Raw genomic sequence first — 27473 nt, 5'->3', positions numbered from 1 at the left:
TTATATGAATATACTACTTATTATCCATTCTATTGATGGAAATCTGTCTTTTAGCTATTATGCAAAATGCATTTTCTGAATTGATAATATTGTATTTCTACTTTAACATAAAAATACTGTTGATTACATTAATAGATTATTTAAATGTTAAAACACTTTTACATTCCTGGGGTATAACCAAGATTTTTGTTATTACTTACTTTTTTTTATGCATTTTTTTAATCCACTCGGCAATATATTTTAGAATCTTTGCCTTTTGGTCCATAAGTATAATTGCCTCGCAATGTTTCTTGCTTGAGCTATCCTCTGATTTTGATATCATGGTAGATGAAATTCTAAAAAGGTACCTAAGATCCGTAGTCCCTGAAACTTGCGAGTATGAGATATCACTGCTCTGATTGTGTTATGTTTTATGTCATAGATGATCTTAAACTAGGGATTTTATCCAGGTAGTCCTAATCCAATTATGAGCCCTTTGAAAAGCAGAGAATTTTCTCTGGCTGGAAGCAGAATAATGAATCAGAGATTGGAAGCTACAGGAGGATTTGGCCTGTCATTGCTTGAAGGTGGCAGGGAGCACATGGAAGGGAATGCAGGTAGCCTCTAGAATCTGAGAGAGAGAGAGAGAGACTCCCAGGCAATAACCAGCCAGGAAACTGGGGCCTCATGCTACAGCCTGTGGAAACTGAATTCTACCAACAGCCTGAATGGGCTTGGTGGTGGATTCTTCCCTGAGCCTCCAAATGAGGACTCAAGAGTAGCAGCATCTTGATCTCAGCGCTGTGATGCCCTGAGCTTAGAACACAGCAGAGCCTGCATAGACTATGATTGACAGAACTGTGAGCTAATAAATAGATTTAAGCCAGTAAGTCTGTGGTAGTTGGTTACATTGCAATGGAAAATGAATCAAAGTATCAAGGACACAACAGTCTCATTAAATGAGGGGTGTGTTCCCTGATTTTCAACTTTCTGGAAGTATTTGGTATTTATTGTTTCTTAAGTGTTTGCTAGAATTTACCAGTGTCTGTGACTTTTAACTAGAGGTGAGAGCCTGTTTACCAAATTAACTGTATGGTTTTGTTTCTGCCATCTTGCTTTGTTTCTATTAGTCTCCCTTTAACCCAGGATCTTTTATTCTTTTTCTTGTCTTACTTTTTTGAATTGATTGAGGTTTTTAAATTTCCCCTTCACCCTATCTCTTTCCCTTTACAAATTTTGAAGTTCCACCCTCTTTTCCTTTCCTGTGTGGTCATCCTAGAAATTTGAACTTTTACATTTAACTTAGGATGGTTTAAATGTAATCAGTATCTACTGCTCCCAAAACACAGATATAAATCGTATGTCAGGAATAACATTCACCAACCATTCCAATTCTCACCCTTATATTTCCAAGTCTCCCTGGAAGGTATTTTGGGAGCAAGTGACTGCTTTAGGCCAATAGACAATGAGCAAAAGAGAAGTATGTCACTTCAGGGGTTAGACAGTGAAAGGCTCACATACCTCATTCATCCCTCTCTTCAGCTTGGAAGCCACTTTTGCAGTCTTTTTACATCTTTGTGAACCACACAGTTGTGGACTTTGTGCAGATTGACTATGGGTCCCAAGCTCTTGTGAATCTTAGCATGTGGTTTGAGAAATACACAGGTATTCTTTTTCACCCAGAGCCAAGGAAGGACCAGGTGATTATCTGCAAGCTTCTCTCAGGGAGTGGAGGCTGTTCTCTGGCTAGTTAGCTCCTTCAGAGTGTTAGCTTTGGGGAGACCTGTTTGTGTTCGGGCTCAGGCTTTGTTCACTTGTCCTGGTGCATGTTGGGTGTGTGGGCACTGAACCCAGGCACTGGCCACCAGGACTGGGAAATACTGCCATGGTAAATACCACCTCTAATGATCACTAACCTCTCTGGTTTTGTGCTTCTCCTAATCTCTGCACTTCTCTCTTTTTTTTGCCAGATCAACCATCTATTTGCAAAAATGATTTTTAATAAGATTTTATCCTGAGTTTTATGTATTTCATACCAAAAGGAGTTCTTTAGGGAAATAGACTATCCTATAGCTCAATGTAAAGCAGACATTACAATTTATTATCAAGGATCTCTGGGGTTTATTTTGTTTTGTTTTTGCTTGACTAATTATAAGGAATAGAAGATGATGACTGTCTTCTAAGATGTATTTTTAAAAGCAAGAGACATACCCTAAATGGTCACTTATTGGGTTATGAGTGGTGAAATTTTTGATGTTGGTGTGTGAACACATATGTCTGCAATATATATAGTGTTATACATGGATCAGAAAATTAACTCTTAATCCCAAACCATTTAAGGTTTTTTCCAATGTTCATGACATAGGGTTGAAAAATAACAAATCACTTCCAATTCCCCACTGTCTTTAGCCCCATTTCCTGGCACGTCTATTCCGTCTGCTTATAATCTCCCCCTTGGTTGTGATCCACTTCATTAAGCAGCGACTATCCAAGTGTCCCGTTCGGCGGCTGACACTTTGCACCATCGAGGAAAATCGCTGCATAAGAGGAAGTCACTGGGGTCACCACAGTTAAAATTATATCTAACATGTGCTAGGCATGGTTAGTTGTGATTTCCAGTTATTTTCTTTAACTCTTCTCAAAGCAAAATCCATTACGTATGTATAGGTGCTATTATTTTAGACACGCAGAAGGGAAGACTCCGGGAATTAAACAATCGGCCCAATGCCATGTTGACGGGATTTGAGGGCAAGTGTCTTGAAATAAATGCCTGTATTTCCTGCTGATGCTGCTGGTTCCTCCCTGTCCCATCCCAGAGCCTGGAGAACATGCTGAGACCCCAGCAAACTTCCCCACTGGAAGCGGGGGCTTTCAGGGCAAGGCCAGAGGATAAAACCATGATGACACCCTATTGGAAAATATTTTTGATAGAATATTAGAAAATATTTTTTTCCTGAACCTCTTAGCTTCCTAAACTTCATGGTCAATAAATATTCCTTGGATCCCAAATAGAAACAAAAGCAGATAACATTGGTGTGACTGGGGCTCACCTTGCAGGCCCCATCCTTCATGATTTAATCTAACAAACCTATATTGGGGCCAGGCATATAACCCAGTTTTAAAATCCAGCCCCCACAGCTGGCTGTGGGATCCCGGGCAGGTCATACTGTCTCTCTACATCCCCGTCTGTGAAACAGAAGTCTGATCTTTGTATCTGAAGCAGTTAAAGCAGGAAGGGAAAACTGCATACAACACTTAGGCGAGTGTTGGCACATAGTAGGCCTTACTAACTTGTTGCTGGTTTGTTTATTAATTAATGATTCTTATATTCAAAGGCCTGAGTAGAGAAATAAGGTGGGATTCATGTTTAAAATCAATGCAAGGTAACTGATGACTATTCATTCAGCATTTATGTATCTCATATTCTTTAAGAGCTTATGATATGCAAATATGGAGTTATTTGAGTCATGACTGTGGTCTTGGTAAAGAAAACATGAGATAAAGGAGCCTGACTTTGGACATTTACTACTGAAAATGGGGGGAAAGATCCAAATACAATGTCAGTTGACTCTGAAGCAACCTTGAAGGCTGATTAGACGTGAATTTTCAAGGAGCAGGGGGTCAGGTTATCTGAGTATTTCTGAGGCAGGACAGCCTGGAAAACGGGGGGCCTTTAACCTTGCAAATGAGGAGATGTAAGAGAAACAATGAGGTTTTGTTTTCTTGTTTTTTTCTAGAAGAAGCTGATGAGTTCACATTTAGACGTACAGACAGTGAGAAATCAAGGCATGTCCCGACATAATTTTCCATTGTAAATATAAATTGAAATTGAATAAGTAAATAAAAGTACTTTATACTTTCATAGGGAGAAGCTAGAATAGATTTGTTGATCATCCAATCTAAACATCCAGTAGTGAAAGGATGACTAATAAAATAACGGATGGCATATTATATGTGTTAGAATTATAACGTAGAAAATAAGGTTAATGAAGTTATAATAATATATGAAATTGTGAGGTAGAAAGTCGAAAAAGCATTGTACAAAATGGTCTATAGAATGTAATCTTATTTTTGTGAAAATACAAGACGGAGGGTAAAACCTAGGAAAAACAAAGCCCAAGGTTGCTGATTATGGGTTATTGGACTATGGAGGATTTTCTCTGTCCACTTTCACAACTGTTATTTCTTTTCAAATTTTCTATATAAAAGTTCATTAACTCTTCAGTAAGTAATTCTCATATAATGGGATGAGTTTTAAATCATGCTGGTAATAGCAGCAGCAAGAATCCATGTGTGGTATCTGTGGACACAGACAGCTGTTTACTTTTGGAAAATTGATTAACATGTGGGGTTGTGAGCACTTTGTATTTAACCAGAGTGTACTAAAGGGTTTAACTAAATCCCTATAATGAAATTAATAGTAGGTTAGTTTATTCGGTGTTGGCATATCATTTGGCATGTGAATCACACCCATCAGAAGAGGAGCAAGCTGTGCCCTTGTATGGGAGGCCGTGCACAGAGCAAAGCCAAACAGAGCCAGGCACACACTTATCCTTCCAGATTTGCTTGCTCTGTGAGCTTAGCAAATCACTTGCCCTTACCGTCCCACTTTTCTTAATGTTGAAACGTGGACAATCGTACTTACAAGACTATTTTGAGGACTGAACTAAGATGCAAGTCAAAAACATGTGGTGTTGTGCCTGGTGCTGGGCTATAAATGATAGCCATGTGTATAACAATTATAGTAATTATATATAATAAATATATATACATCCAGGACCATTCCCTGTCTTAAATAGACTTTCCAGTCTGAGAATATCTCAAAGGGCATATTTGATTTAAAATGAGCGTTTCCTGGTCACCATTCTGATGGTAAACTCTAAGGAATCTGAGGAAAAACATGTAGCAAGACTGTGTCAAGACCTCAGGTCAAGAACAACCCCACTAAAGTCACAGTAGGAGAGACTAAAATGGCAATGTCTGATACCCAGCAACATTCTTTAAGGGAGTTTCTAGATTTGCTGGTACTTTGCCTCAGAAGACTGTCCCCTAGCTGCCTCCAACTGTCCATTCTGCTGCTTACCAAACACTTACCCAGCACTTGCTTTGGGCCTGCTTGGGACCCAGAGGTCCTTCACGTCTAGTGGCAGCACAGCACCACCAGGGCTCAGCGGGTGGGGGTAGGCAGGGGCAAGGCAGTAACTAATCATGTGAATGTGGGGGCAGAGTGGCCAGAGAGGGTGTCCACGAGGAGATACTGCCAAGCTGGTCTGGAAGGACTAGGCATTGGCTGGGAGAGAAGTGTGCTGCAGGGAGGGGGAATGTCAAGTCCGAGGCCTGCAGCTGTGACACCAGGGTGTGATGGGGCACTAGTGAGAAATTTTAAGTTCACTGTCATTTGTCTCTGTCATCAGTAAGGTTAAAAGAGGCTATGTGAGGTACAGGGCTCCCTTTGACCTCTGGACAAGTGGCCAAGCAACAGATGATGTCAGAGGTAAGATGTCCTAACAATGAGACGTGACGCTCCAGTGACCTCAAAAACCTATCAGAGGCAGCTGGCTATGTCCCTTCTCCGAATCTCTCCTGCTCCATATAGATCGATCAGGGGCTTGACTAGCAGGTCCTCCTTCAGCGTGTGAGAGGAGAGCCGGTGGACGGTGAAGGGGGGGCAAAGGCAGACCACAGGGCCCTGACGTGAAGGACAACCTGTTTGAAAGGGTGATTCTCAATCAATTCCCCCCAAAAAAGCGTCATCTAGGTGTCTTAACCTGAAATACACAGATAGCTTAAAAAAAAGGTCTATGAATTCCCTTAAACTGTATGCAAAACCTTATGTGCACAGGTGCAATTTGTGGGGAAAGACAGGGTCTATTTTTCACATTTTTAAAAGATCCCCATAACCTTAAATGCATGAGATGCACTGGGCTAGGTATAGGAGATTCAGAAATAAACAAAAACACAGTCTATAGAACCAGTTCCTACACTTGGCAAAACAAAATAAAACTCTGAAAAGCAGACAGACTTAAGTTCATATCCTAGACCTAAGTTAACTCTGTCACTTATAAACTGTGGCTTCAACCAATTCCTCAACCTCTCTGTTTCCTTTTCTGTAATAGCAAATACTTAGATTTATTTGAGGGGGAGAGAAGTGTAGGATGAGGTTTAAAATAAAAAGCAAATGTCTTATATATAGTAGGCAATCTAATGTCACAGATAATTATTTTTGCTGTTATTTCTACAGATATGCTGAGATGCCCAGGGGATAGAAAGATTTTTTTGGCTGAGTTTTTTTGGCGACAATATTTAGAGAAAAAAAAAACAGTGTCTGGCTGGGGGCCTCTGTCTCCGTGTGTTCTGGCACTGTTGTTCTTGGCTGTCCCTGGCCGGTGTCTGTCTTTACCTTGAACTGCCCTAAGATTAGAATTTCTCGTAAACAGTGACTTAATTATTCATCTGTCCCTTTTCACAATGCTGCTTGCTGTTCAATGGACGACTGGATTGGTGCTGAGAAAGCTTTTACTAAAGGGCATGACCTCCAGTCCTGAGGATGAATGCAGAAAAGCTCCCGGGTTCCAGGTCACACCTGCTGCCAGCAACCTGCAGGGATTCAGGTGGGCTTTTCAGTCAAAGCGGAGCTGTCGGAAGGCAGTGCGTCTGAGAAAGATGCAGAGGAGGTCACCAGGAAAAGTTTTAGCCAGCAAACCTGTGAACTAGCTGCAAATGAAAGGGAATTGCAGTCTGCCTTATACTGGGATGAGGGTAGAGTCTTCCGCTAATTAACTTCTGGGGCGAAGCTCTAAGTTTAGGAGAGCCCTCTGCGATGAGAGAACTCCCGTTCGCCCTCAGAGCCTTCCCAAGGCCTCACCTGACTCTCCAGACACAAAGGTCCGTGTTCCTTCCTCTGCAGACTGACGCGAGGACACATCGCAGTCCCAGCTGCCTTCAGAGCGGCTCATTCGGGTGTTTCCCTTCCTCTGACGGTGCTTCCCTTGAGCGCAAACCTGTGGCTTCCTGGACTGCGTAGCTTCAAAGTCTAGCATCGGTCTGAGCTCATAATCAAGGGCCCTGGATGCAGTGCCCGGAGAGACGGGGCAGTGCAGGAGGAAGGAGGAGGGGTGGGGGGGTTGTCCTGCTTCTGGAGGGAGGAAGTCGGGGGTTCCACTTCCATCCCCACATTTCACTTCTTGGATGACCTGCTGAGCTTCTCCAAGGCTGAGCTTCCCTACCTGTAAAAGTGGAGCATGTTACTTGTTGAGCATGTTATTCCTCTTGAGGAGGGTTTTGGGGATCAAATAAGATCAATACACGAAAACAGGAACAGATGGGATTGAGGTAATTACGAACAGCTTCCAACAAAGAAATAATGTGTCCCACACTCAAAAGTTCTATTGTTTCCTAGGCTTTAACCCCAAAGTGCGGACGGTAGCAGTTAGTCCCAGACCAAAGTTCCTGCCGAGAGGCCTTCAGTGCCTGTGGGTGGACGCCCTGGCCCCTGGCGGGGCCCCCAGCACGTCCTCTCACTGTGGCTCTGTCTGCAGGTACCTTGTGGCACAGCAAGGGTCCCCACCAGGCTCCAGAATGCCAGTTTCTCTCTCCTCCCGGCCAAACCCCACCAACTTCCAGAGCAGTCTTCCTGGAGCTCAAATGTCCCCTTCAGGCTTGAAAACACCCAAGAGTCCCGCAGTGTCGTCAGGATCAGACTCAGCTCCCTGGCACAGCCCACCCTGTCCTCACACACCCTGGCTTCTGTGAGGTGTGACTCTCCACTTCCTCTCCTGTCACCCCCACACCAACCCTGGGCTCCCTGAAGGCACCACTCACTTTCTATCACCCTGCCTTGCTGGGTATGGGCTGTGGCTTTTGTTGGGGGGTTTTCTCTGCTCCCTTTTGCTCATCCACCCACCAGGAAAATCCATACTCCCCTTTAAGACTCACCTCAAAGCTGTCTTTCTCTTGGCAATCTGGTTTCCTCCTCGACAGGATTCACTGCTCACGTCTGAGATCCCATAACCCCTTGTGGATGTTGCCGTCGTAGCTCTGACCTCCCTGCCTTGTAATTGTTCCACCACGTGTCTGTCTTCCCCTGTGGCCTGTGCTGTCCTCAGGGGTAAGGCTGGGGCCTGGTTCTTGACTGAATTCCCGGCCACATGGTAAGTGAGGGATGGAAGCCCCTTTGATGCATTCGTCCTTTCTGAAGACCACCGAGGTGTCTGCTCCCCGGAGAGCAGCGAGTCAAGCCCGGTCACCCATTCACATCCCCAGCCCGGCTCTCCCACCTATCGTTCTGTGCGGCCGTGCTAGTTCAGCCTGAACTGGGAGTTTTCTGTCCAGTCTTTCCTGTTTTATCAGCCTTCTGCCCGTTCACCACGAGACTGTGAGCTTTTTGAGGTGGGGGAGGCAGGCATTTCTCACCCGCTGCACCCGCCCCAGGTCCAGCAGCATGCTAGGGCCAGGCCGCCATGCCCTCAGGGCCTCCTCATTCCTTCCTCAAGGGTCTCTCAGGAGCAGCAGAGCAGATGCGTAGGAGCCCAAGTCTGGGAGGGCACAGGATGAAGATGCCACTCCTTCCTTCCTAACATGCTATGAAATGACTCCATGAATATCCAGACTCAGGGCCCCTGCTCACAGCCAGGCAGTCTACCCCCAATTACCCTGCCTTTCTATTCTCTTTCATTTTCTTCTTCCTTAAATTAAACTTTCATGGCTCCATTTCCTTCTTTCCCTTTACAAGAACCCTGACATATTTCCTCAAGGAAATACTTTCAAAATCATAATTGAAACACAATAATTCATAATAGAAACGGAGGACAGGAGTAATAGATTTAGCTCTCATTTCTGGTGGCAGACACGTTAATTACATTTTCTATTTCCTCTCATTACCACGGAGCATGTCTCTGACAGTCCAGGCCAGCCTGCGGCTCCCTCTCCCCCCAGCTGGCCGAACCCGCCCTCTGTCACACTCCCAGAAGGTCTGAAGGCCACCGTGGGGATACAGGACTGACCGCGTCGCCCTGGTGGCCTGCAGTCCGTCCGAGTTCCACCGGGCACAAATCCAGTTTCCTTGGTGGGGATGGAAAGGTGGAACGCTTGGCTCTCCCTCCTCCGGGGTCAGCCGCCCTCAACTAGTGTGGCGCCCTGAGGGCACTTGCCCTCCCCTAGCTCTGCGCTTTGCCTAGGCGGTGGCCTTTTCCAGGGGCACCTTCCTCCTGAGCATGTTAGGAAGACCACGTCACGTCTATCTGCCCGGGCATCCCTGGCCTCTGCCGGCTGCCCTCCACCTGGGAAGGCAGAAGTCATGGCTTTCTCCTCTTTGCTCTGAAGTCTCGTAGCTTACCTCTGCCCTGCCACTTACGACCGGGCATCATGACGGGCTTGTCAGCTTCCCTCCCCTCCCCTCCTGCCCTGCCCTTGCCCGCAGTGCACAGACAGGCTCAGAAGCTGTCATCTGTGTGTTTGGGCAGCGTGTTTACTTATTTCAGAACTATTAGCATGTAGCCTGGTGCCTGGTGCAGGATTAGTGCTCGTCAGAATATTTTTAAAATGTATACTGAAAAAAAATTGTCCTACTTTTTTTATAAACAAAGATAAGCAAAAGATGGTATAAAGAAGTGTTTATGAAGGCACTATTATTACTAATTTATATCAAGCTAAGAAGGAGAAGGAATTGATATTTCCAGGGGTTTCTGAACTGATTAGGGAGGGAATTGTGATTCAGACCCCAGGAAAGAAATGCACAGATTTCCGTAGCCCCAGGCTTCCTGGACGGGAGACCTTCTCGTGAGCAGGAGGTGAAGAGGATTCCTCAGGGCCCTTCCCTGAGAACCTAAATCCTACCATGCCACCTCTTTCTCCCCTGAGGAGAGCCTTGCAAAGCCACCCTGGAACTAAAGGAAAAGTGGGAAGATGTGTACCTTCATACATACTTATCAAAATATTCTCCTATAATTTGGCCCAAGTGGAAAAATCTAAAACGAACTGCTTACATGTACAAAAAGAAAGGACTGCATATAAAGCCCTGCATTGCCCAATCCGTTTTTACTTCATGATCAGCTCTCCTAAGCCCACCCAGCAGGGGCCACAGGCGGATCGGAAACAACTGTCACCATTGCACAATAACGCAGAATCATAAAACAAGTAAATGACAACAGCCTGTCTCTTTTTAAACTACTTTTTTGTTCATCAAGGATTTTTAGATTAATTTTGATTTTTTAAAAATATTGCATTCAAATATTTACCTTGACTTCTGAGTTTGTTGGTGCATACTTAAATTTTTTGCCCAAAGTGAATGCCTTCCTGGTGTCCACCTAGCCCGCCTCTGCCCCTCAGCTGCCCTCGAGGCCTTAGGCCAGGTCTGGTTCCTTCTCAGAGCTCGTCTTCCTCAAGGAGCATCGGATCCAGTGGGGGAAGCTGAGCCTGCTAACTGTTCACTATTTTCTGCAAGGTAGAATGAATGAGGGAGACAGAAATCAGGCATAACCGAAGTGCAGATGTGAGCTGAAAGGGCAAACAACGCAACAACTGTGTGTTTTAGGGAAAACTGGAAACAGAGTGAGGTATTGGGATTGGTCCTTGAGAGATGAAATAGGTCTCTATAGATGGAGAAGGAGGAAGGGCATGCCAGGTGGAGGCAAGGGCATGAACATAAGCTTAGACGCACGCTGTCTCAGGAGGGTTTATATGTGCGCCCAGAAGGGAACAGGACAGCAATGCTCGGCTTGGCCGACTGGCTCCAAAGCTGGCCTGATGCTGACGGAGCCTTTCTGGGTTTGCAGAATAGGCTCAACGGGTCAGAATCAGTTCTGTTAGGAGTGCACCCTCCTTGGGCAAAGAAGGCTTCTGCTGGGCTTGTATGCTGCTGACAAGGCTGGCCCTGCCTGCAGGCCCCCAGGGGAGGTGCCCTGGGCTGTGCTGGCTCCTTCTCCTGGGAGCCGGGGGCATCTGCTGCCCAGGTCGGGAGCTGCCCACCCACCTCCTGGAGGAGACAGATGGTTCTGCATCTCAGGATGATGCTAACAGAGTGGGGCACCAGAGAAATGGGCCTTTCCAGGGTTTTGGGGGAGCCTATGGAGTCAGAACAAGATGAGCGCAAGGCTCTACTCTGGCAGCACAGAGGTGCTGGCTGGCTCCCCGAGGCCCCCGCGCTCTCCCCTGCCCAGAGTTAACCCACAGTCAGGAGGTGAGTTTTCCCCACTTCCAAACTTATTAATGAGTAACAGGACCACGGCCATCCAGGAAAGTCATGGGGCTGGGGGTCTCCGCTCTCTTCGCCGATGCTTGGGGAACATTCCTCTCTGAAGTTTGGCCGACCTGCTACTTCATTCTGCTCTTGGCTTCCTTTCCCTGTCGCACCCCAGGTGGCTTTCAGAAAACACATTCCACGTCTTTCTCGTCTCTTGTGTAAGTCAGGCTGCCTCGGTTCGGCCCTCCCTGCTTGCTCTAACATTGGCTGGGGGCCTGCTCACCTCCTCCTGTGGGGACCGGGCACCCCAGGCTGCCTGGGGGAGGGAGGGGCAGTAAGTGTGTCTGGGTCGGGCACAGAGCTGTATTCTTTCTCTTGTGTATTTAATTTTTTATTTAAAATCATTAGTAATGAGCACTAGAGTTTAATTCCTCTTTTTTTTTTATTAACAAATAAGGAAGCAGAGACTTGCAGAGGAAGTAATTTGCCTAAAGTTAGAACCAGGTTAGAACCAGGTTCTCTGGCTCCTAAAGCAACACTTTTTCTTTTCTAAGGCTGTTTTTTCCTTGAGGTGCCTAGGCCTTTCCTGGAGAAAAACTGCGACAGAAAAAGAGAAAACCACCTGAACACAAGCCCCTTTAAGAGTAATTTTGCCAGTTCAATCCATTATTTCATTCCGTTCACGGAGGGGGTCATAATCCCAGGCAGGCTGGAACCCCACTCCAGCTTCCCAGCTGATTTATCCTTCAAGCTGTTATTTGAGAGCCAACTTTCTGAGGCCTCTTCCCTGACCCGGCCCCAGACTGAGGCAGAATGAGTGGCTGTCTCCTGTCGGCTCTCCCCAAACTGCTTGTGCACTCTTTGCACTATGGCTGTTAATTCAACTGTGTGCTGTCAACCAAAAATGAGAGAGAGAAAGAGTTAAGTTTATGTGGTATTAAGTTGACTGGGACATAGGGCATCGAGATACTGGGGTAAACATGATTCTGGGTGTGTCTGTGAGGGTGTTTCTAGATGAGATTAACATCTGAATCAATAGACTCAGAAGAGCAAAGGGCCCTCCCAAACGTGGGTGGGCCGCTTCCGATCTGTTGAAGGCCTGAACACAGTAAGAAAGTAGAGTCAGGAAGAAAACACTCTCTCTGCCTGACCCCCTTAGGGCTGGGTCAGAGGTCTTCTGCCTTCAGGCCGGACTCAGAGGGGCCACCCCATCGGCTCTCCTGAGCCTCTAGCTTACTGAGGGCAGATCTTGGGGTTTGTCAGCCTTTAAAATTCTATCAGCCAATTTCTTGGTGCACGTGATTTCATATTTATCTTATTGATTCAATTTTTCTGGAGAACTCTGAGTACAGAGAGAAAGAGGAGACAGAGAGAGAAAGGCTTCCCACCAGCATACTCAGTGAGTGTAGGTCCAACGGTGAGCGTGGGTGGAGAGTGATGATCAGCGTGTGTTCCCTTGGGTCTGAGCTCTGAGTGCTTCTAGGGTGTAAGCCCTCGTTGTGCTGTGAATCCCTCCAAGCCCATGTTTTTCACACACATATAGGCACTAGAATCAGTGTCACTCCTTAATTGGGGCCCAATCAAAGAACCAATGACTTAAGGTCATTTTGACTGTATGTTGTTTTTGCTTCATATGCATAATTTTAGAATATTGCCATAATTTGGAGACATTCTTCATAATGTGGTCCCCTTGTGTGTGCGTGTGTATGCATGCCCATGTGTGTGTAGCAAAGTGTAGTAGGTATGCGTGTGACTCACTGGAATACTTTTTTTCATTGACAACGAAAGCAATATTGCTTCCTCAGTTTCTGGAGACAGCTTACTTACAACTAGATTGTATGAGTGACGCTTTTCCAAAATAGCTCGGTATCTTTTTTTTTGTATCTGAAGGGGACTTATGCCCTGAGACCAGCCCTTCCATCCATTCCAACAGCTGCTAAGGAGCAAAGCACATAAGCAGAGAAAATACTACCTACTCTTGTCCTCAGCCTAATCTCATAGAAGATGGCTTTTCATTTTCCCAACCCCATGGCCATATTTTAAAACCTCCATTAAGAGAAAAGGGGACTTTCAAAGCAATAGACAGGATTTACTTCTCCATTGTTGAGAGAGAGAGTTCCAGTGAAAATGGAGGGAATCTGGGCTGAAACCTGAGATACAGAATCGTGAAGTCGACCAAAGCACTTCCCAACCTGGGTTAATCCTGCAGCATCAGGGGAGCTCAAGACGGGTTCTTCAGAAGAAAAAATAATAGAAGTTGGATAAAGGCGAAATAGCATCTGCCCTACGGGGCAGGCCTGGTGAGGGCAGGGCTACTACTCAGGGCAGCATTCGAGGTGAGTTTCAGTGTCTAGGCATGTAACTCATTAGACTTTCAAAGCCTTTCGCCTTCTTATTCCCTTTTAGCCCTTAACTGACCTCCAGGAGAACTGAGAGAAAGGCCGGGGCAGAAGCTGTTTTATGTTTAACTTCACAAATATTTTCTGAGTACTACTAGACACTAAACTCTCTACCTAGAACCATGAAAGCATCATGATCACCACCCTCACGGAGCTTAGATTCTAGCGTAAGAGAAGAGGGGAAGAGACTGTGGCAAGGAACTATGAGTGTGCAATTTTTTTAACAAAAGGAAAATAGCTGTTAGGGAAGAATGACAGGAGATCCAGTGGCGATGGATAAGGGGGGGATCAACAGAGAAACTCACATTTAAGCTGAACTTCAAAGCATACACAGAGGTTCTTAAGATTTCAGGTTTCTGCTTCTACCCCTAAGGTCTGACGGGGACTAAACAAACACAGAACTGGCCAACTGGTCATCCATAACCAGGCAAACCTTTGGTGCTTCAAAACAAAGCCTCTGTGAAAACTGGATTAAAAATCCTGGTTTAGGCCTGAGGTTCAATGTGGACTTTGGTCTCTGAATGTAAATTTTTAGATCTGTATACTCAGGTATGCCTGAGGTCTGGAAAGAGGGTAAAAAAGAGGTCCCTGATTTAAATGAATTATTTGGGAGGATAAGGGCATGCATGCTTTTGGAGATGCAGAATGCCAAGTGAGAACTGTTTTAACAAGGAGACCCTGCCTCCTAGTAAAACAAAGACTAATACATTCAAGTTCTCACCAACTGGATGAATAAAACCTCTCTCTCTGAGGAAGTGGGAGCTTGTTGCTTATCTTAAATCATACCCTTCAATGGGAAGAGGGGAAAATGATTTTCCAGAGTTCATATTAACAATGAAGAGAAGTGGAGAAGTCTTTACTCTTCAACCCCTTTCTGCCTGGCCTCCTCTCCAACATGGGTAAATGGGAGAAAACCTGTAGATACCCTGGAAATGCAGACATCGTTCAGATATGAGGGAACTTCTGAGTTGGGGTAAGGAGTTTGGATGTAATTACTAAATAGCACAATTATAGGGTCAGATTTGCATGTTTAAGTCATCACTCTGATTAAAATAAAAATTACATATCGGGGAAGCAAGAGGCAAAAATAAGGATTTTGTTAGAAAAATTTGGGGAAGGGATGACAAAATTTAGTTCAGGATCATGGTGGTGGGCCAGGGAAGGGGAGAAATCCGAGAGGTCCATGGGAGATGATTGGATGGCAGCAGGGGTAGGTTAGGGGTCAGAGAGGGGGATCCTGTGACCGTCCTGTGTTTACAGACTGAGCAGCTGGGGGATTGTTGGAGGAGTTGCTTTGGAGAGAAGGAAATTATGAGATCAGAAGGAATACACCAGGTCCTAATTAACTCTGAGTCATCCAAGTGAAGTTCCCTTACTATTATTGGACGTATGGGTATGGATTTCAGGAGCAAAGACCAGGTGAGCACCTGAAATCTGGGAGACTATGCTTAGTAAATGTATCCAGTGATGAACAGTTTCTGAAAAGCAGGACTTTTGTAAACAAGGAACATGCCAAGCAAACCAAGATGGACTGGTCACCCTGCTGGAAAGCAAATGTGCTGGAGAATGGGGTACAACACGGGCCAGGAGAAGGGGGTTCTCAAAAGAGTCAGTAAAAATGGGGGGCTCCACTTACAGTCAAGAAAGTAGTACCCCAATGGGACATGATTTCAGAGATGTCCGGCAGCACGCAGTGAGTCTGCCCGTGTAGGTGCCTGATTATGGTAACTAGTCTTTCATTCGTTCCCATGAATGTGACATCACTTCTCTCAGAACAGTTAGATTTAGGGTCTCCATTGCTTAGAGCACAGCGTTGAAATTTCTCATTTAAACACTTATATCACTCCAGGATTATTATCTGGCCTTTCTGTTTTCGTTTCCCCGTCATAATCCCAATTCTCCCGCCACACGGAATCACCTCCAGCCTGGAGGACCCACTTCTTCTGCAGGCTGTCCTGTCCTCAGAAGACACTTCCCGACCCAGCAGACCCAGTGCTCACGGCCCAGCCCCACGCTGCGGCTCCCGCAGGCCTCCCCGACCCCACCACGTGCCCATCGCCCACTCCACCGGCATTTGTGACACCCCCAGGTTTCAGGGTCTGTTCAAATTCTGTAGGTAAACACGTAGCGACCCGAACAGGCATCAGCCCTGAGCGGAAGCTGCTGGGGTACCTCCCTCGGTGCTCCCCGAGCGCTGGCTTTTTCTCCCGGCTCTCCTGCTTGCTTTAGCTGCTGCCCTGGCCCCCCGAGGGGAAGGAGGGCGAGGCAGAGAGAACGCGGGCCTTGGGAGTTCACAGCCTGTCCCCCAGCCCTGCACCCTGCCCTCCTCTGCCCGCCTCATGCCTGTGAGCCTCCAGCTGCTCATTGACGAGCTAACCTTATAAAGCTGTAGTAGGTACCTGCAGAAATAATTGATATAAAAATGCTTTCTTCAACTGTGAAAAAAAAAATTCTCTTTTCTTTCTCACTTGTTGCTCAAGGTCAACTTGATACCCAGACAACAAACGCACAGTGGCTGTTTCTGGTGCAGACTTGGACCCTCCACTAATGGTGAGTAAAACAAGGGGTGGGGGTGGGAGGCGGAGGGGCTGGTGGCGCTAAAGTGAGGTTCCATCATCTAAAAGACAAAGTAAAGCAAGAAAAGAAAGACTCATAAATACAGAGCATAGACTGGTGGTCGCCATAGGGCAGGGGATGAGGGGGTGAGGGAAATAGGTGAAGAGGATAAAGAAGAACAAACTTATAAAATTCTAAGTCAATTATAAAATGATATGATGTTTTAAAATTATATAATGAATCTATATAAAATGATTATATTAAAACATGAATTAGTCTCAGGGATGAAGGTACAGCACAGGGAATATAGCCAATACTATTGTGACATCTTTTAATGGTGACAGATGTTAACTACACTTACTGTGGTGAGAACTTTAAGTAGTGTATGTAATTTTTAAAACACTCTATGTTGTATACCTGAAGCCAATATAATATACAATGTTACATTGTATATTATATACAATATCAACAATACGCGATATACAATATCAACTATATTTTAATAAAAAATGCAAAAAAAAAATTTGAAAAATGAGATTCAATCAGGCTAAATGACAAACTGTTGCTTTATTTATATGCTGAAAACCAGAATTTTCTTTAGGTTTCTAAAACTAGGTGCAAAGGAAGGAAGGAGAGAAGTCCTGACATGGCTGATACCTCCTGCCTACAGGGGACACATTCTTCTCTAGAAACTTGGGGGGCCTGGTGCTTTTTCTTATTAAGCTTGGTCTTAGAATTATAGAAATGCGTGTTCCCGGGGCTCTGGGGCACTAAGAAGACCCTCCTCCCTCCTCTTGCTCAGGGAATGGAAACTGAGGCCTTGAGAAGAGACAGAATAGCCAGGGCTAGAGCAAATTAAAGGCACAGAAGGACTAGAGGGCGGGGCTCCCAGCTCCTAACCCACGGCCCTTCCCTGGGTCCCAGCTGTACCTTCCTTCCCAGGGCGGCCGGCGGCCATTCCTAGCTGCTTGCAGCCAGTGCTGTCAATGATGCATCGATTGGCAACTCTATTATTTTCTGGTCTGGAGCCACTTTAAATGTGATAAACAGGGTTATTTTTTTAAAAATAATTCAATGTCCCAATAAAAATGTCTCATATTCTGTCAAGACCAACTGGAGAACTTTTTGTCCCAGTAAGGAGAGAGGCACTTCATGTCAGAGATGATACGTTAAATCAGTTAACATGAGTAATTTCAACGATCAACATCTACAGCTGAACAGAATGCCGATATTTATTGATGCAGCTTTCTTCTCTGGGAGTGTTTTTGTATTAGTGATGTACCCTTGCAAGTCCTCAGGCAGTTTCGACTCATTCAAATAGAAATAAAAAAAAATAGAGAGAAGGACAATTTAAGAAGATGAAAAGATGGGTATTGGTTAGGTACAGGCGCAAAGGAATAGAAATGCATGACACCCCTGCTCCTTTGTTCGCTGGCTGATTGCTAGTGCAGGTTTGAGGCCTCTGCTGCTGCGCAGGAAAGGGTGGGGGCTCCCCTCCACCCTTCCCCTTCCTGCCCCAGCACTGGGGGAACAAGCCTGAGAAGGTCAGGAGGACTCATAGCGAAAACCGAGGGTGCCCAGGGCCTTGCAAATCAAGGTCACTTGGCAGAGCTCTTGCTTTTCTAAGCCCAGGTAAAGCCACTATACAGAAAACAACAATAAAATAAATAGGAAGACTTAGAGCCACGTCCATTTGGCAGACGTGCACATCTCAGTTGTTTGAATAAAGGGATTGTACGGTGTGTGAATTATATCCCAATAAGGCTGTTGCAAAAAATGCAACACCTTCCTCCCCACCGCCGACCCGCCACACACACACATGTACAACTGCTGTACTATATACAGGGGTTCAGCCCAGCAGAATATCCAAAGGAACTTATTTGTATAGCCCTCTACTGTTTACACAGAGCTCTTATAAACCTTATGGGTGCTTCATGAGTTGTACAGAGAAACAGGGATAAGGACACAGAAGCCTTGTCCTTACAAGAGAACCTGTTTTCCCAAGAACACACAGTGAACAAATGTCAGATACTGAGCTTGGGGCTTTAATTCCAATGTCCGTTACATCACTGTACTTCTAGGGTCTCTGCAGAAGTAATGGCATGGACTTTAACTAACCAACCTTTGGTTTTTTCAGAGTTACTATGAGCTCTAGTGGTAAAGAGGCAGTGCTAGGAAAGAGAAAACAGTTATCTCTTGGAGGGAAATTCTAAATAGATGGTTTCAATTAAGATATAGAAATAGTCAATACAACCAAAAATATTCTGGACTCTCTGTACTAAGTCCATGTAGCCCTCAGCTACTCCATGTATAAAATTAAGTTTAAGTTTCTGAGGTCACTGCATAAGTGGAATATTTGCTGAATCCTAATTTCTTAGAGAAGCAAAATTCAAAATGGTGAATTAGGACCTGACTGTAAGTCGTGGTCTCCCCCCGAGAGAAGCGCTAATTCAGCCTTGAATAATGTTTGGACTCAGGAAGATGGAAGAACACACCACTGGTAAGAGGACTACGAGACACCAACCCATGAACTCAGAAGTCAAGCCATGTGTTAACACACTCAAGTGCATGTACTTCTGGAGTGTTCTAGAAAGGGGTAAATGGGACATAAAGCTGAAATCAGGAATTGGAATTGGAAAGAGAATCTGAGAATTGGCAAATGGTGGAAAGCTTTCAGATGGAGGAGGAGGAGTGAGACAGAGGAAGTAGCCAGCTGGCTTGAAACCCACAGCACCACGACGGCCCCGGGTCTCAGGGCAGGAAGTTCCTTCCCTGCCCCCCAACCCGGCTCTTGCTCTACGACCCTGGGCTTTGCATCTGAGCACGAGAGCGCAGCCCAGGTATCTTTGCTGATTCAACATGTCTGTCTCTAGCTAAGTGCCCCCATGTCTCCCCCAAGCTGCTCCTTCCCCTGTGAAACATCTGGTTTGAAGTTCACCAATGACAGTTCCAAAACCACAAGTCGAAGTCTGTGGGACCCAGAGTTGTGAAAAGAATCACCCAAAAATCCAGGGAAAAGGAAACAGATGACTTGGGTTTAAAATCTTTTCCTTATGCTCTCTAGATGGTGCTTTCAATGAATGATGCAGCAAAAAAGAGATTGCCTGGCAGCCATTGGCTGCTTTTTTATTAAACAGTTGCCCTCTAGACTCTCAGACCCTCAATGGAAGCCTATCACAACTCGAAGACTCCTTGGGAAAGAGAAGTGCTGTTCTGTTACTAGAGTGCATTTTTCCCATTCCTGTGAATTAATTATTTCATGAAAGTGGAAGTGATTTAGCTGAAATATCTGCCTTCAGCCCTCTGACCTGGGAAAATCAATTATAGAAGTTCTAGCAGGACACCACCTGGACCTCACATGACACTGTATCCTTGTCACTGAATCTTCTCCACACTGCCCCCACCCATGGAATTCCCATGGCAAGGAGAGGAATCCCCACCCACGCAGCCATGCAATTCCCAAAGACAGGACTCAGAATTAACATGCTGGTGAAGGAAGAGACTTTGTAGCTGAAGATCTTGGGTGGGAATCCTCGTTTTAATGATTAGCAACCTGGAAAGTTACTTCAACTGCCTAAATAGCAATTTTCTCATCTTTTAAAATTAGATCAATAATACCTATTAATAACTTTGTTTTGAAAAATAAGTAAGAAAATATCCTTAAAGCACTTACTTAGCCCACTGTCTGGTGATTATTAAGTACTTGATAAATGCTAGTTAGGATTATTATAGCTCTGATTGACATCTCACTGAATCCCATCATGGGGTACAGGACATGGCATGCAGTAAATACGTAATAACTATTTGATTCCTAAAAGAATGAATGGATTTGAATCGTACTGATATTCCATGAACTTGGTATTTTATATAATAATTTACTTCACTCTTCCAAAACACTGATGATAGATATTATTTCTATTATATACATGAGGCTGTATTGGGATACCTGAAATTTATTTTTCTGTATAATGCCTTTGGTGGCTTTGAAACATGAAGATAAATCTGTGGGTGTACTCTAGTATTGATAACAGAAGTTAACTTACTAAGTTAACAAAAAGATGGTGTGCACCCTATATTCAGAATCTGCAGAGATTCAGCACAAAGTGGTGACATTCCTTTGCAGAAGGTACCAGAGTGATGTGCTGTGCATTGTCAGTGTGCCGGACTCCATTCTAGTGCTTTCCCATGCTACCCCTGTAAGGGTTCACCACAACCTAGAAGCAAGGGCTGTTGCTCCCATATTACAGAGTGGGGGGCTGAGGCTCAGAGAGTCAGCATGTTTCCATGTCACACGGAGTTTGAGTCAGATCTTAAACCTGGGTCTGGGCAACTCCAGCCCTTACTCGTTTCCACAACACCACACTGCCTCCCACGGGTTTCCTGAAATAGAATTTGACAACCGTGTGACTCATAATCCTCCTGGTCACAGAGCCATCTCAAAAATCTCAGACTTGAAAAAGGCTTTGAAGGACAGCAGATCAGGCAATCCTCCTCATGTGGGAATCTCCCCTACAGTGTCTACCAGATATTCTATGCGCCCTCAAACATCAGGGACCGAAAGCTGACCACTTCTAGGGATGGTCAGCAGGATGGAAGAGGCAGGGAGGGCCTCTGATTCCACCCGTTGCTATGGGAAGATGACCTTGAAGCCCAGGGAAAGGACATTTACCCAGGATCACACGTTGAATAGCAGATGCCCAGATGATTGAGGATAATTTTCTAGAACTTCAACAGACTCCAAGGCTGCAATGACCAGATTTGAAAGATAATACTACCAAAGCCCAGAACATTCAGCCCAAAAGTGTCATTGACATAGAAGGTGCCTCCAACACCCCATGGGCAGGATCGGCACTTCCCAGGTGGGTCTCTCACAGTGGGATACACTTGCTCTGAAATGATTTCCTTTCTCCTGTCCAGCTTACTGTGAGAAAAAGCAGTAATAAACTCAGTCAACATGTATTAAGAATGTCACACTTGGTAAACTTTTGTCTGATCTTTACACTAACCCTGTGAAGAAGGGCGTGTAGGAATTATAGCCTCCATGTGTCAGACAAGGGACCAGAAATGAATTGTTTTTGTCAATATTGCAGGCAATTTGCCACCAGAAGAGGCCTTTGGTATGTGAAGCTACTGAGATATCGGGTCTTTATCTTTCACATCATAGTCTGATGTGGGTTGGCAGTGGGGAGGTGGGGAGGGTTCTGCATACATTCAGAGGTCCGGGCTCCTTCTGTATGACAGTCCCCCTGGGCCTGTGAGCCTCTGCCTTTCCATGCCTGTCTAGAGTGAAAGAAAAAAAACAGTATCTAGAGAATACCATGAGAAGTTTCAATGGTCCAGGCTTGGAAACAAAAAAACATAGCCTTTGCTGAAAGTCCATCAGCTAGAATTCAGGTATATAGTCGCACCTGGTAAAGGGCATTAGGAGAGGTAACCTGTGTGCCCAGGAGGAAGGACAAGTTGGTTTTAACAAATATTTAATAGTTTCTATCATAATCATCTTGATTTCTTGGTATGCCAGGTAAGGACCTAGCTAGAATTTCAACACAATTATTCTAATGACTAGTAAAAGGTCTTTTTGCAGCACTCCATCCTGAAATTATGTGAGTCTTGAGTATCACCCTGGAGGGAGTAAACTAGATTCCAGTGATTTTTCTTTTCTGTGAATCACACCATCTTTAGTGAATTGTAGATTCTGGGGACATTTCTTACTCCACCTGGGGATTGGGTCCATCTCTATGGAATCTGGGTCCATCATCTGTCTTGTCATTTAGTTCTTTAATCTGTCATTCAGATTCTTCTAGCTGCTTTTTGGGAATCTGCCCAAGGTAATCTTTGCTCAACATTTATTTAGTTTAACATTTTACTAAGTACCTGCTTTGTGTCAGGGGCTACAGAAATGCCGGACACTGAAAATCTAGAAATAAATAAAACACAGGATTTGTGTTGGGAAAAGCTTACATGTTGCCTAGTAGAGAAGCCAGGAAGATGAGTGATTAAAATGAGGTTGACAAGTATTAGGATAAACGTGGGCACAAAGAGTAATGGGAATATAGGGAGAATGAACATAATTATGCCTTGGGAAGGTTTCAAGGTTGAAGCAATTTTTATGGTAAATTTTCAACTATAAGCAATAATACCTGAAGAGAACCCATTACAGACAGAAGCAAAATTTTATACCCAGCATAAGACCAGTGAATGAGAATTTTATGTAGGATGTTGCTTTAGAGGCAAGATGGTAGGGAATGGTAGAACATATGAATTTATAATTTGGACCCAGAATGAAAAATTTGAATGGCATATAAAGAATTTCAAATTCTTGCCTTATCGCATTAGGAGAGGAGGGGCTGGGCCACAACTCAAACACTGGTTTTCCAAGCTTGCTTTCTGATCACTGTGCCCATCTGTTCTGGCTTCCCTCTTGACCTAAAATGTAAATGAAAAGTCTTATTGTGGGAAGTTAACTGAGAGCACTTAGTGATTTATCCAAATTTGCCTTTCTCTCCCTCATTCCTCCCTCTTTTTTCTTATTTTCCCTAAGCCATTTTCAGAGATTTTATTTAATGTCAGGTCTTAAGCCTACATATTCAGAAGCTTGTATGAAGTCACTGCCTTCAAGGAGCTTATAATCTAACAATGGAGGCAAATAAATAGGTCAATGGCTGCCCAGAACATGCGTTAGGATACTGCTCAAAGATGCTGCAGAACACCTAGAGCTGGCACGCTGATCAGAATCCGCCAGACAGGAGAACGTAAGGATATGATGCTTGTTCAGTGTACTTCCAAATGGAGCCTTGCTTTATCGAATTCCCCAATGGGGACTTCTCATTTCAAAGAGGTCCTAATTATACTGTCCTACCAGAGAACAAGTTTGCAGTGTACCTTCATGCAAGGCCTTTCAATATCAAGTTAATGGAGCCGCAAAGGGAAGAATTTGTGGCATTCTAATGTAGGAGGGAAGGTGTCTCTTTTTGGCAGGGGTACTTTTTGGTGTCCTTTAAATCACTGATAACTACATGTTGTACCAATTTCAAGACTCGAACTGTTAGCCAAGTGGATGGAGAAGAAGGTCTGGTGGGAACACTCGATGCTTTTTGCAGGAAGAACGCTCTTCAGAAGCCACAGAAGTGCCCTCCCACATTTACTGTGACTTCTGGTCCACCTCCTAGAAGCAATGACACTAAGTTTTCTGTCTCTGGTGTGCAGCAACCATGTCCTTGTGGTCAGCAAATGCATTGGTTTTGCAAGAAGAGGCTAAATAAGCCTGAAAGGAAACCATGAGTGTGACCTTGGATGATTTCATGTTCTCCATGTCCACTGAGTCATCAGTGAATTTATGAGCCAGGTGAGAAATTTCCAGAGACCAGATGTCATGTATCGACCCCCTAAAACATGACTTTGGGGTAAAGGGAGAAATAAAAAAGGTTAGGACCACCAGTCTTCAGATCTGGGGACATTCTCCCAAACTCCCATCCCAATTTTTTCCCCCTGGGTATTTTTTAATTAGTTCTGTATTCTGTTTGTTGCTTTCAGTTTGTCTTTAGGAAATGCAGATTTTATCTGGCTATGGTCTGGCCCTTCTAATTGCAGCTGAAACACAAATCCTTCACTGGTGAGCAATGGCACCTTCAGTTTGAACCATAGGTCATCCTGGCCCACAGAAATGAAAAGCACTTTGTTTAATGGAATCTCAGTAGGGGCAGGCCAGTTTCGTTTCTGTGCCTGTCGTTCTCATTAACATGTTTAAGTTCACACAACTATGTGAATTCCTTTGTCCCTTTGTACTGGTTGTTTTCACATTGTGGCTGCCCTCATCTTATCTATAATAGGAGTTTGTGCTTATCCACAGTTTACTACATCTAAGTTTTGGAAATGGTTCCATTTCATCCTGTTAACTTGTTAAAACTACATTCTTTTAGTATTTTTTTAGCGAATAACCTAGATATTATACCATGCATCTCGATATATTATAGTCTAATGCAAATGACTACCTTTAGGACTTTCATAGTAGTGCTAGAATCCCAGGATATTCCGGTTACTGTATTTTTTACAATCCTGATTCATCTACTTCTATATTTACCCTTCCCAGGGTTCTTCATCCCCTCATTCATTTTCATCTTTCTATTGGAATTATTTTCCTTCTCTCAGCTAATAATTTCCTCACCTTTTGTTTGTCAGAAAACATCTTTATTTCATATTCATGTGTAAGGGATATTTTTATTGGGTATGAAATTCTAGACGGGTATTTATTTTCTTTGTATTTATCCTGCTTGATGTTCATTGAGCTTTCTGAATATTTGGATTGATGTCTTTCATCAGTTTTGGAAAACTCTTGGCCACTATCCCTTTGGACTACTGCTCTGGCCTCTCTTTTTATCCTTCTAACACCTCAATTACACATACAAAAAATGTCTGAGCAAGTGAGCATACCCCACGTATCTCTCATGTTCTTCCGCTTTAGTTTTGCTTTGGTTTCATTCTTTTTTTTTCTCTCTTCTCTTCCACTTTAGTTTGGGCATTTTCTGTCCTTCAGTTCCCTACTTCTGCATTCTTTGTGCCGAATTTTCTGCTGTCAAATCCATCCATAGGAGTCTTAACATATTGCATTTCTTTCCTTCTAAAATGACCATTTGATTCTCTGCTAGAAATTCAAATTTTCTGGCAAAATTCTTCAGCTTTATTTATTTTGCCTTTACACTCTCTTCTTCAAATATGAATCATAGGTATTTTGATGTCTTCCCCTGATAGCTTCACTATCTGAGACTGAGTATAGGTTTGCTTCATCCCCGAGGGCCAGGCTTTGCTCCTTTACTCATGCCCAGAGCCTGCAGTATCCCAGCAAAGGTCAGAGGCAGGCGCAGTTTTTGGTCATCAGCACCCTCTGAATGAGTAGCCCTTTTTTGGAACCTTAGAACATTTAGCTCTTATTCTTTCCATAGCCCTCTGATGCCTTTAACATGTGTGGGTTTTTGTACCTTGATTGGCACTTTGTGGCCATCACAGAGGGGCCATTGGCCTGTGTGACCTCCTGCATCCTGCACGCCCTTGCTCCCTGGAGGCTTCCTGAGGTGACTCCCTCGCTGTCTCTGCTTATTCTCTACCCTCTGTCTGGAAAGATGAATGGTGTTTTTCTATGCTTGTGCTTCCTAGAGTAATTGACCAACTCAGTATGCCTGAATTTTCAGAGTTTCTTGGGAGACTTTCAGCACTGAAACCAGTTCCGTCCTGGGCAAAGCAGGGTGGCTGGTCTCCTTCTGCTTTACCCATCTCACATTCACCACCTTAAAAATATATATATGACAAAACCTTATTCATGCTTCTGATCTAAGATTAAAAGTCACTCCTCTGAGATGGTCTGTCCCCTCACAGGCCCTCATAGGCTTGGTCATGTGACTCCTGTGTTCCCACAGCTTTTGGTATCTCTATCTCTATTTTGATGACTTGTTTCTGTATTTCTAGATATTGTGAGCTGCTTGGAAATCCAATTCTGATTATTCAATATCCCTCCTGGAGAGCCTTGTACCTGGCACCAAATATGCTCTTAGTAACTTAATGAGTATGTTCATTTGTTTATGCATTACTTATTCACTCACTCAGTTGATGAATTCAGTGCTTATTTACAGAGTAGGCGCTGTGTGTCTGGGCTGGTGCTACATGCCAGGGGCACAGCTGTGAGGAAAGCTGCTATTGTCTTGCTTTTATTATTATTATAAAGTGAGATGGGAAAACAGGTTGAACAAATGACTCTCATTTGCACTATTTCATTCCACAGGTCAATATTATCCTTCCTGTAATTTAGAAAACAAAACTAAGGCCTACAAAAGTGTGAGATAATCTGCCCAAGCTTTTTTTGTCTAGTTAAGTTATGGACCACAGTCCAGGGCCAGTGTCCTTCATGATTCTGTCTTACATATGAGCTAAAATAAATTGGCATTAAAGGGGAAATGTCTCGTACAGAAATGCTGTCACTCCTTTTAAAAATTCCTGTTTTCATGAATGTTTTTGTGCTCCCATTTGTTCGTATTTTGTGTTTTTGTCTACATCAGACTGAAAGAACTTTCCACAGTGATGAAGCTGTTCTGTGATTTCATAAGCAATATAGCAACCAAGAGTCACATATGTCATTTGAGCATTTGACTTGTGGCTACTGTGACGAAAGAACTGAATTTCTAATTATACTTAAATTAACTTGTATGTAGTGGCTACTATACCAGATAGTACATATCAAAACTATTAGTGAATGTCACTTTGTTAATATCAACAGTAAGATCTAGCATCAAAGATTCTACAGAGAAACAAGACTTTTTGCTAAAAAAAAAAAAAATTCACCCCATTGGGAACCTGGCCTTTCTCAGCACACAGCTTGGTTTCCCATCACATTAAAATTTTCATCAGCTTAAGGGGCAGGAAATTTTACATCTCTGTGTTCAAGGACCCAGATGCGCTCAGCCCTAGGCCTTTGCAAAGTGGCTGATGAACCAGACAGCATTATGAGAGCCGAAAGGAAGTACGTGTGCAACAAATCCCTGGCACCTGGGGGCAATAGCTGAACAGAGAGGAAACTTATGGAGTCTATCTTTCAATTAAAGAGATGCTCACAGAAAAAATTACCTGGAGTGCAAATTACAGTCTGACGCCTGGAAACATGCATTTGCTGTGTCTTATATGTCTTATCAGAGATGCATATTACATTGTTACCTTCGTATTTGGGGGAACTGTGACATGAGTGGATGATAAACTGATTTTTTCATACAAACACTCCGTGTCTAACCCCCGATGAGAAGCTATGATAATTACCAAGTTTTATAAATTTGTATCATTATTGCCCCTACTCTACAGATATAAAAACTGATTCAGAGTTTAAACTGCTTGTCCAAGTCACACATGTGCCATTTGTTCTTCCTTATTTATGCTGATTTCCAAAACGCTGTTCTTTCTTTCTCCTGGTGTCTTGTTTTGTCAGGGTTCTGGTTTTTCAAATTGAATCTGGTGTATCAGAATGTGCAGCCCGCATGGATGCAGGCATACAGAAATGCTTGGTGATGGGGACCCTTGGTGGGGAAAGGAAACCCTGTCCCCTTTACAGAGAACCCCTAAGTCCCAACTGCAGAACACCTTTCCTGGAGAGTCTGGAATCAGTATTTCCTACCCACTCTTAGTCTTTCTTGGATTCTGAAAAATGTACCTAAATCCAAATAATAGCAGGTAGCATGAATGCATTAACAAAGTGGTATTGCTTTGTGTTCATGCAGTATCTGTGACTATCCTGTATGGCCACATCTTTAGAGAAAAGGACGGCGAGACTGCACAGAGTGTAACAACATCCTCTGGCTTCAAATTAATATAGTCCCTCAACCTAG

The 27473-nt window shown here is 44.1% G+C and overlaps 3 long non-coding RNA genes across 3 annotated transcripts in view; 1 reads left to right on the top strand and 2 right to left on the bottom strand.

The window, feature by feature from the left end:
- Positions 1–6025: 6025 nt before the first annotated feature.
- LOC140844424 (uncharacterized) lies at positions 6026–9340 on the bottom strand. The gene is made up of 3 exons (XR_012122678.1): positions 7915–9340; positions 6845–7205; positions 6026–6693 (listed from the first exon to the last, which is right to left on the bottom strand). It is a non-coding gene; the product is annotated as an uncharacterized lncRNA (long non-coding RNA).
- An 880-nt stretch (positions 9341–10220) lies between these two features.
- The window catches only part of LOC118973916 (uncharacterized), a 185603-nt gene continuing 168350 nt past the window's right edge, over positions 10221–27473 (bottom strand). Inside the window, exon 5 of the long non-coding RNA XR_012133365.1 lies at positions 10221–10413. This is a non-coding gene — a long non-coding RNA (uncharacterized lncRNA). The remainder of the gene's footprint in view (positions 10414–27473) is intronic.
- Positions 11228–27473, top strand: part of LOC140850456 (uncharacterized) — a 31337-nt gene continuing 15091 nt past the window's right edge. The window contains exons 1-2 of the long non-coding RNA XR_012133326.1: positions 11228–11376; positions 16038–16107. This is a non-coding gene — a long non-coding RNA (uncharacterized lncRNA). The remainder of the gene's footprint in view (positions 11377–16037; positions 16108–27473) is intronic.

Source organism: Manis javanica, chromosome 1, assembly GCF_040802235.1.
Source record: "Manis javanica isolate MJ-LG chromosome 1, MJ_LKY, whole genome shotgun sequence".
In the NCBI taxonomy this organism is placed as follows: domain Eukaryota; kingdom Metazoa; phylum Chordata; class Mammalia; order Pholidota; family Manidae; genus Manis; species Manis javanica.
The sequence above is the reverse complement of the archived record's forward strand: the minus strand, read 5'-3'. Positions and strand labels throughout refer to the sequence as shown.